The sequence below is a fragment of the Aythya ferina genome (assembly GCF_964211825.1).
Source record: "Aythya ferina genome assembly, chromosome: Z".
NCBI lineage: Eukaryota > Metazoa > Chordata > Aves > Anseriformes > Anatidae > Aythya > Aythya ferina.
The window spans coordinates 75,154,670-75,163,341 of NC_140299.1; the positions used below are offsets into that span (position 1 = coordinate 75,154,670).

The 8,672-nt window shown below is 40.1% G+C and overlaps 1 long non-coding RNA gene across 1 annotated transcript; it reads right to left on the reverse strand.

Moving 5' to 3' along the window:
* Positions 1-288: 288 nt before the first annotated feature.
* Positions 289-7,913, reverse strand: LOC311427270. Its single transcript, XR_014687272.1, has 3 exons — positions 7,831-7,913; positions 7,170-7,252; positions 289-411 (listed from the first exon to the last, which is right to left on the reverse strand). It is a non-coding gene; the product is annotated as an uncharacterized lncRNA (long non-coding RNA).
* Between the last annotated feature and the right edge of the window lie 759 nt (positions 7,914-8,672).

Genomic DNA, 8,672 nt, shown 5'->3' on the forward strand with positions numbered 1-8,672 from the left:
AGAGCACTAAAGCCAAAATTTATTTTTATGCCCTATGAAGTGTTACAAGGGAAAGAGCAGGTTCATCTGCCACCTGCAGAAGTGACTTATTTTCTGTTTCAGAAGGCAACAGTGGTGAGAAGGTTGAAGAAAGACGAAGAGAGAGTTTGGATGACTCCCCAGGACTGTAAACACGATACAAATAACAAACAAACAAGCAAACAAACAACAACAAAACTACAATGCCTTCTACTTTCTTACCTTTAGTAAAGTGCTAGGAAGAGCAGTGGTCCCTTCTGGCCCAGAAGGACTGTCTCCTACCTTCATCTCGACTTTGGCCTCTCTTTCCCTCTGAGTGTCTTAAAACAGCAGCTTCTCTTGAAATACAAAGCTTTTTCTTTTCCTCATCCTTCCTGAAGCTCTTCTTTCCTCCTAAAAATAATGTCCATCACTATCTGAGATACTCTTTAAAGAAACTTCTACTCTCACTTTTTCTCAGAAGACTGAAAATCAGCAGATGTGAAATATGAAATAAACCTCAAAAGTAGAGGACATGATCAAACTTGGTAGGCCAGATTCTAAAGAAGCAGAAATTGATGCAGCCCTGCTGAGATCAATGAAACTAAGCCAATTTAAATTGGCCATATGACCTTGGCCAAATAAACTGTTATTTTTTTACTTCTGCTTTGGAATTATTCAAATACTTTTAGAGTTAAGATACACTATTTTTAAAAGATGTCAAATTTATCTGCATCTCTTTCATTCCCTTCATCTAACTTTTCCCTAGGTATCTTATATCCCCTCTTTACCAAATATCCACATGACTTTTGTAATGGCTTTTTCCTAAGTTTCTCAGACACTGATACTGTTTAGTGAAACTCTTGGAAGTTCTTTTGAAGAAGTTACCATAGACCTATGTTGCCTTGTGGTTTTGGCACGTGTTTCTCAAGCCTGTCTCTCAGACATTGTTTTGTGGAGATAAGAAATGTGCAGACCTGAGCACATTCACAAGAGCTCTCATGCTGCAAGAGCTCTCATGCTGTAACTGCACACATTCAGATATGGGATTTCTTGTCTTTTATGTTAATATTCTTCACACTCCACTGGCTGGAGCTGTACTAGGCACTAGAGAACAATGTGCAACAGTGTGGCAGTGTATCACATTCTCCATGCGAAACATTTGTTTTGCAATTACAAAAAAAAGGGGGAGAGCTGTTAAATCTCTCTTCTCTTAAACTTTATCCAGCTAGAATATAATCCCCAGACTCAGGACAAGAGCCATTTGGGAGCCATTAATAAAACACAAAAGGTGACAGGACTCTAAAGACAGCTTGGGTTTATAGATGACCATTGTGCAACAACAAGATTTAAAATGAGCTTAAACTTCAAAACATGTTTGGTGCTGTATATGTAAATGAGTAATAATTCTTAAGCTTTTCCAAGAAGTCGTGTTTAGGGCAATCAACTCTCCCAGCATCTGCTTCCTTTTCAAGACAGGTTGTTACAGGCCCCTCACAAATTTACTACTGAAACCAATTGTGTGAGCTCATCACCTCCTAACATCTCACCAGCTCCTTCTGGAAGTTGCAGGCATAAAATGCAAGATGTGTCTGCAATAGCAACCTGATAGGCTGTTCTCAGCTTGAGCATTAGTCCTCCTCTGGATGCTGCTGTCCCACAGGACTGAACACAATCTGTTATTATTGTCATAATTGCCTGATAGATCTCACCTTCCAATGGACTAACTATGTTACAGAAACCAGGTCCTGCATACTAGAATGGGACATTCGGAAACACAGGTGAGGTGAAGAAGACCCTGTAGAGATCACAATGAAGAAACTTAATCCCATACTTATTTAGATTCCTAAACTCTGTCTGTGTATTTAAATGTTTTCTCCTATTGTTACCTAAGTCCATCAGAAAAGAAGAAAAAAGTGTTTATTCTGACATTATAATAACTAGGCAACATGGGACACTTCACCCCTCATTCATATGCCAGCCACTACCACCTGTATGAAGAATGTGCTCCAAACAATCTGGTTAGAGTCTGCTTTTAATTATCCAGTAATTTATTTCATAACGTAGCAGGCTGTGTTCTCTTAAACAGCTAATTTTTGCTCTGCAATAATTTGTTTGTATGATAAAAGATCTTCCATGTCAAAAAAAAAAAAAAAAAAAAAAAAAAAAAGAGGGGGTATGAAAATGCTTAGAGCATGAATTTAAAAATAAAAAAGAAGAGTAATAAACACATTTCTCGCAGCTTTGTCTTAGTAGTATATAGACACACTTTTTGGCTTGACACTTGCAGGCTGACAGCATCTGTGCCATATTTTCCTCCACAAGAAGCAAGAGGGGAGGTTGGAATTAATGTTTGTTTAGGTCTTTTTTTAAGCTAGCTTTATTTAGTACACTCCCAACAGGCATGCACAAACTGTAGTCTGTAAAAACCTTATTTTTCATCTGCTTTTCTAATGTAAATCCTGAATGCGTGTAAGATTTGCCATCATTTAATGTCAGTAGACCAGGATGCTGTGTGTGGTGTTCCTCTGTTTGGCAGTAACAAAGGTATCTTAGCTCTAACTACAGGCAAAACAAGGAGGTTTTAGAGATGGACTCTGCACTTGCACCAGCCTGTATCAGATTTAATTTTCAAAGAATCTAGCATTTTGTTTACCATGACTTTTATTAAAGGTTGTTCTTTTATTGCCTCTGTGTAACAGGGCAATATTCTCAGGATAATCTTTTGGGATAGCAAGACAGCTGGCTTCCTCCCCAGCCATACTGTTCATGTGTCTGGGTGTGAATGTGTGTTTTGTTTTTTTTTGGCTTTATAAAAGCCATCACAGTTTTAACCTTCACAGTAAAAGTCCAGCTGGTTTCTTGTCTCTCTTGCTCCTGCTACAAGCTGTATTCTGCTCCTTACCTTTGAAGGTGGAGATGTTTCCAAGGCATGCTATATGGCTGGGGATTTTATGTGTACAAGATATATGTCTTCCCAAAGCTAATAACAACAAAGTCCACCAGTGTGGTGTCCAGCTTAATTCCACTTGCTTTACAGTCCTTTTTTGCTTATTTTTTGACTTTTCCACCTGATATCATTTATGCCTGGATTCTGATATCCTGGCTCTGTCTGATCGGCCCTTGCCTTCATGCACGGGTGTGTGCCATCCCTTGAGTAAAGATCTCACAGGACAGCTCTTCTTCCTTAAGAACACGCTCTTTTCACTATAAGTCTTCTAAGTAATCCCGTGAGATTATCTTTGATACACTTTGATATCCTCTAATTGAACACTCAGGCAATATTCTACTTCTAGGAAATTTCCCATCAAAATCAAAAAAACTGTTTTTATTCCTTCCTCTCTTCTGTGGAAGACTAATTCATTTTGCTGCCTTTGTTCACCACTCCCTGTTAAACACATGGAAGACCCTGGAGACCAAAGGGAAGAAGCTGAGAGCAACAGAAACTACAAAAGATGATTACAGCTAAGAGTTCAAACACACCTTTGTTCACCTCTTGTTCTTTCACTCTACCTGCCCTAGATGGGTTTCCTACAGAAATTAGGGCTATGGATGGGTGCCTGACAACCTCTGCAACCACCCTCATTTTAAGGTTGAGAGCAGAGCCTCAAGCTGATCAGCCCCATCATAAAACAAGGCAGGGGTGAGCAACACACAACCTCTGCAAAAAGAACCACAGGAAGAACACGATAAAGCAAGATCCAAGTGTTGGGAAGAGTTTATAAACATGCTAATAGCAAACAAAGCTTTTGCAATGCTTATCTCACATCTAACAACTTTGGAAGAAACCCTCAAGAAACCACTGTTTATTGAATATTTCAGTTGTTTGTAGTACAGTCTGTACCTGTCTCTAACTGCAGGCTCCTGGGGATGTGTAGCAGCTTTGTTCTGCTTGCAGAGCAATAAGCACTGCACAAAACCTCTGGTGATAGTTCTCCATCTGGGATGCAACTCAAACAACCCCTGCTTGTTTTGATAGGGCAAAAATTAAGTTCATTACCCTGGTTATAAGTGAAACCTAGGCAAGTTTCAAATGAAGTTGCAGTGGCACAGCATATAAATGCCTACTACAGGTGTGAGAGCACAGAGCAAGGACAGAAGTCAGAGCTTTTTTTCAGAAGGAGGGCTTTCCTTTCATGCCTGGGTATCATTCTAAGCAGCGAGACAACCACAAAAACCTGCAGAAATGGATGTGCATGTAATGCTTATCCAACCGATTAACTTGTTTGTCAGCCATTTCCTGCATGCCACACTAATTCAAGCGCTGAAAAAGCACCCTGGAAATTGATGCATGTACAGTATGTGGTCTCTTAATTGGCTGTTAAGGTTAGAAGAATAGTGATTAAGGAACAGGTAAAAAAATTGTTGTTACCATGAGCAGTTTCAAGCTTCAGGCAGCTTCAGAGTACAGACTCCAACTACACATGTATTTACAGTTTATTACATCAAACTTCCACAAGAAGGGGCCAGAAAAATAAATAAATCCTGTAAAGCAGCTTTTGTGCCAACAGTGACAAACTGCTTAGCATTTCCCACTGCTGAGGCTAAGTGCTGGGGCATGTCAGAGCAGAACAAGGAATGTTACAAGGAGGCAGAAATCCATCAACCCTCTTTGTTTTTCTAATTTTGGGTACCAGCAGGCAAGTCTTGGAGGACAGAAGGCTGTTTGGGATGACCTGATGTCCACAAGACACTAAATCTGGAAACAGAAGCCTTCGGGGCAGTGTGGCTGATGTTGGGAAGACTCCCTTGGGTCCACAGGCAGAAGTCCCCAGTGCTGTGCTGCTGGTGACCTCACACCAGTGCTGCTACATGTTGTGCAGCCAGAGTTGGTGTTTTTATTACAAATGTAAGCTCAGACCAAGCTGAAAAGGTAGTGGTCAGTTAGGTCCACTCCTTGAAGGGTGTTACAGAACCATTCCCCATGCAACATGAAGCATACCACTGACAACAGAAGATAAGGAGTACGCTGACGTGCCTACATTGGTGGGACATTTCTCTATCACGCCTCTTAGTGTATCTCTACCTTTCATCCCATCAGTTGCATAAATCTAGCTTCACAGTAATTAAAAGCAGGAGACGTTGCTTTACATTCTCCAGGTTGCATTATACAATAATTTCTGCACTCAGGATCAAGAGCAGCTACAAAATGTAGCTGTGGTCAAATAATCAGAGTGGGGCTAAGGAGGAACATATCACTCATCAGAGGAGGAAAGTGCAGCTTGTTTTACCCAGCCCTTATTGTAAAAAAAAAAAAAAAAAAAAAAAAAAAAAAAGTAATTGCAATTCTAGCATTTAATGCAAAACATTTGTCTTTCCTGGCAGCTAATCCCTGCCAGATGGAGACACAAGTTTGTAGTTCCTTCTAGATAGGCAGCTTAGTGCATTAGTGCTTCTTCATCGTGTTGTTTATTTGGGTGGTAATATCAAATGCAGAGTGCATGCATTAAGTGTCTATAGGACAGAACCAGTGAACAACAAAGCAGCTGGATAACGTTACAGTCACTACCTTCTTTTACTACATATTGTGTATATATATAATGATATACACACACACCTCATTGTCAGGGCTTCTGCTTCCCCCAGTGACTACACAATTGTTTCTCACTGCCTCCTTTTCACGTGGACAGATATTTTCCTGAATCCTGTAGAACTTGAAAGCAGTCAGACCTCCACCTTTCATTAAGATGCAGGTCTGGTGACATAGAATAGTTATTAGCCTCTTCAGAGCGCTTCATCCCTCTTAAGAGCTGATTAGCCACTTTGTGCAACTGAAGAAATCCTATTGTTTTAAATAATCGGTACTTAGAGTACTTCTTTCGTGCTATGGTGAAGGATTTTTCTTGTCCTACCAGTACAATCTGGTCTTCTTTAGCTTTGTATGGTGTCCCCACGACAAAGGAGATCTCAGAAACAAAGAGAGCCTGTTGGTGGCTATGCTTCTGATGATCTACACTCAGCCCTGCAGGGACACCCTGATCTGCTCCACACTGAGGTGTGCTTTGCCTTTCACATAGCACACAGACAAAGACTCTAAGAATTAAGGTTTATCATAAATCTGAGTTACAAGCCTCCATGTGTCCCACTGAGTTCCACAAAGGCATCTGTAAGTAGTGTTTTTCTTGAGATTACTCTAGCTTTGTGAGTTTAAGCAGATCATGCAAGGGAATTAGTAAACATGAAGACAAAAATATTTAAAAAGAAACCCTGAAAACACTGCTGCTGGATGGCATCAAAAAAATCAGGAGGAGCTTAAAAATCTTTGCCTTGCTACTAGAAAATACTATTCAGTGTCACAAAAGAATAAATGTCAGAATAAGTCTAGACTCAGCTCCTCTTCAGTTGATTACACAGTTGGTTTTGTCACATTTTACTGGCCATGTACAAGAAACAGAAAGGCAGCTGAGGACAATCCCGCTGTCCCCATGAGACTGAAATCCCTTCCATCAGGATCTGTTGTGCTTTTAGTAAACCTCATTGTATCCAAAGAGTGAAAAAAAAAAAAAAAGAAAAAAAAATTTGGAAAGAGGCAGCAGCTCCTCTCACAACTCAGCCTTCTTATTAGTAGTTGAATGGGTTTGCCTATTTGTCATTGCAACCGGGTCCAATAATTATCGGTTTCTTGTCTCTCTGCTATTGATCTTGTCACCGTGTCATGTTTTTTTTTGTTTGTTTGTTTTGGTTTCAGAGGTGTGAGGGGGGTGGCATTGGAGCTATATGTATGTTTTACTTCAACAGCCCAGGCTGTTTTCTTGTTTTAATAAATCCTACCATGCCTAGAGCACTTTTCAAACACATCATGCAGCAACATAAATCTTGACCAGAAAAAGCCATGTACGTTGTACCATGTGCCTCATACCCCGTCTGCACTAGTCCTCCCAGAGTGTTTCATTACCTGGCCCTGAGCAGCTTCTTTGTACATAGGTGGTTCGTTGGCTTAATGCTGACTTCCACCACAGCTTTACCTTTACTTACAAGGTTACCATGGAAACTTCTACGCCTGAGAAACTGGGAAGACCCAGCTGTAGCTCTGGAAAATACATAAATCAAAAAACTGGGAGATAAGTCAGAAATTTAAGCTGGGAGCCCTGTACCAAACAAGGGATTCAGATGTGCACCTTTTCATCAAAGCTGTACCTTAATGCATATCAGAGGTCAAGAAGAAGTCTTACCCGGGCAGAAGCCATGAGAGCACACAGTTGTTCAGGGAAAGATGATCTGAAATCTAGGCAGTGTGAGGAAATGTAATCTTCTTCTGCATGAAAACATTTGATTACTAACATCATCCTGGAGGCTAACAAACACACAGCTTTCCACAACTTGTCCCAGGCAATATTTTTCACTTTTTTAGCCTTGAGATTGCAATCACTCTCCCTCCTTTCCTAGTAGCATAAATGAATTTTAACCAATATCTCATAAGGGAATAACTCTCCTTTATCTCCCCACTATCCAGGCCACCCAGTCTCTCTTCCATACAGTCCAATAAATCAGAATTTGATTTGCTAGGTTGATCTAATATACACACTATGTGGTATTGTTGTTTTTTTTTTTTTTTTTTTTTTTTTTGTTGTTGTTGTTGTTGTTGTTGTTGTTTGTTTGTTTGTTTTTTCCTACAAATGAGGGGTGCACTGCATACAGAGAAGGTAATTCTGGCCATGTAAACTGCGTAGCTGTCAGATACAAGCAGCAAAAGTGTAACCCATACTCTATGCATCACAGACAAAATGAAGGGGAAAAAAGTGTTAGAAAAGTGGGTTTCATTTTTTTCCCTTTTGCCTTTCTCCTCTGATACATTTAATTTATTCTGCTTAATAAATATGGTGTAATACTTACCAATGTCATCTTGATGAAGCCACTATTTGTAAAAGAATTAAACTACTTAAAAAAAATAAGCTGCTTGCTCAGGAAAACACCTTCTTTTCTTCTCTCTCCTTTGCACACCTGACTCTTGGTTACAACATCTCCAGCAGCTTTGTTACCAGCTGGCTGTGCTCACATCATCTGTGCTGAGCAAGCCTTTAGGGCAAAGCTGAGGATTGTGCTCCCCCTTTCCCCTGAGGACTCACACCAACCTGATAAATAAATTGATCCCACTCCTCAGCGACCTTCAGGGAGGGCACAGTTGTAGTCTAGTGCCCCCTTCTTACAATAAGCACTTATTTTGTCAAGGGTAAGGCACCATGCAACCTTGCTTTCACTGGTGTCTCAGGAGACTGCAGGTTAAAAACCATGCCATTTGCAATTACCCTTTATAGGACACGGTAGACACAGCTCGTGCTTAGACAAATAGAAAGCAATTGTTTCTATTACTAACTATGTCCTTTGATCACTTTATTGCCTAAGAAGTTGTTATTATTTTATCAGCCTTCCTAAATCCTTTCTTGTAGTGAAGCCTTATTTTTCACTACTATCTGTCTGAAAAGTCCCTGTCTTTGCAAAAACTTCTCTCCTTCCTCTGAGTTGTTCATTATGTAGAGGTTTTGTGGAAGTATTGGAGTTTTCATTAGTCAGGTATTTGCGCGGCAAAGCTCCTATTTGACTCTATGCACAAAAGAGCGAGAAGCAGAAATTCTGTGCAAAAGAACAAAATGATACCTGTAAATATGTCAAAAGCAGCAGCTCGGAGGGATTCACATCACCAGAAAAGCCAGTTTGCAGAAATCAAAAAAAAAAAA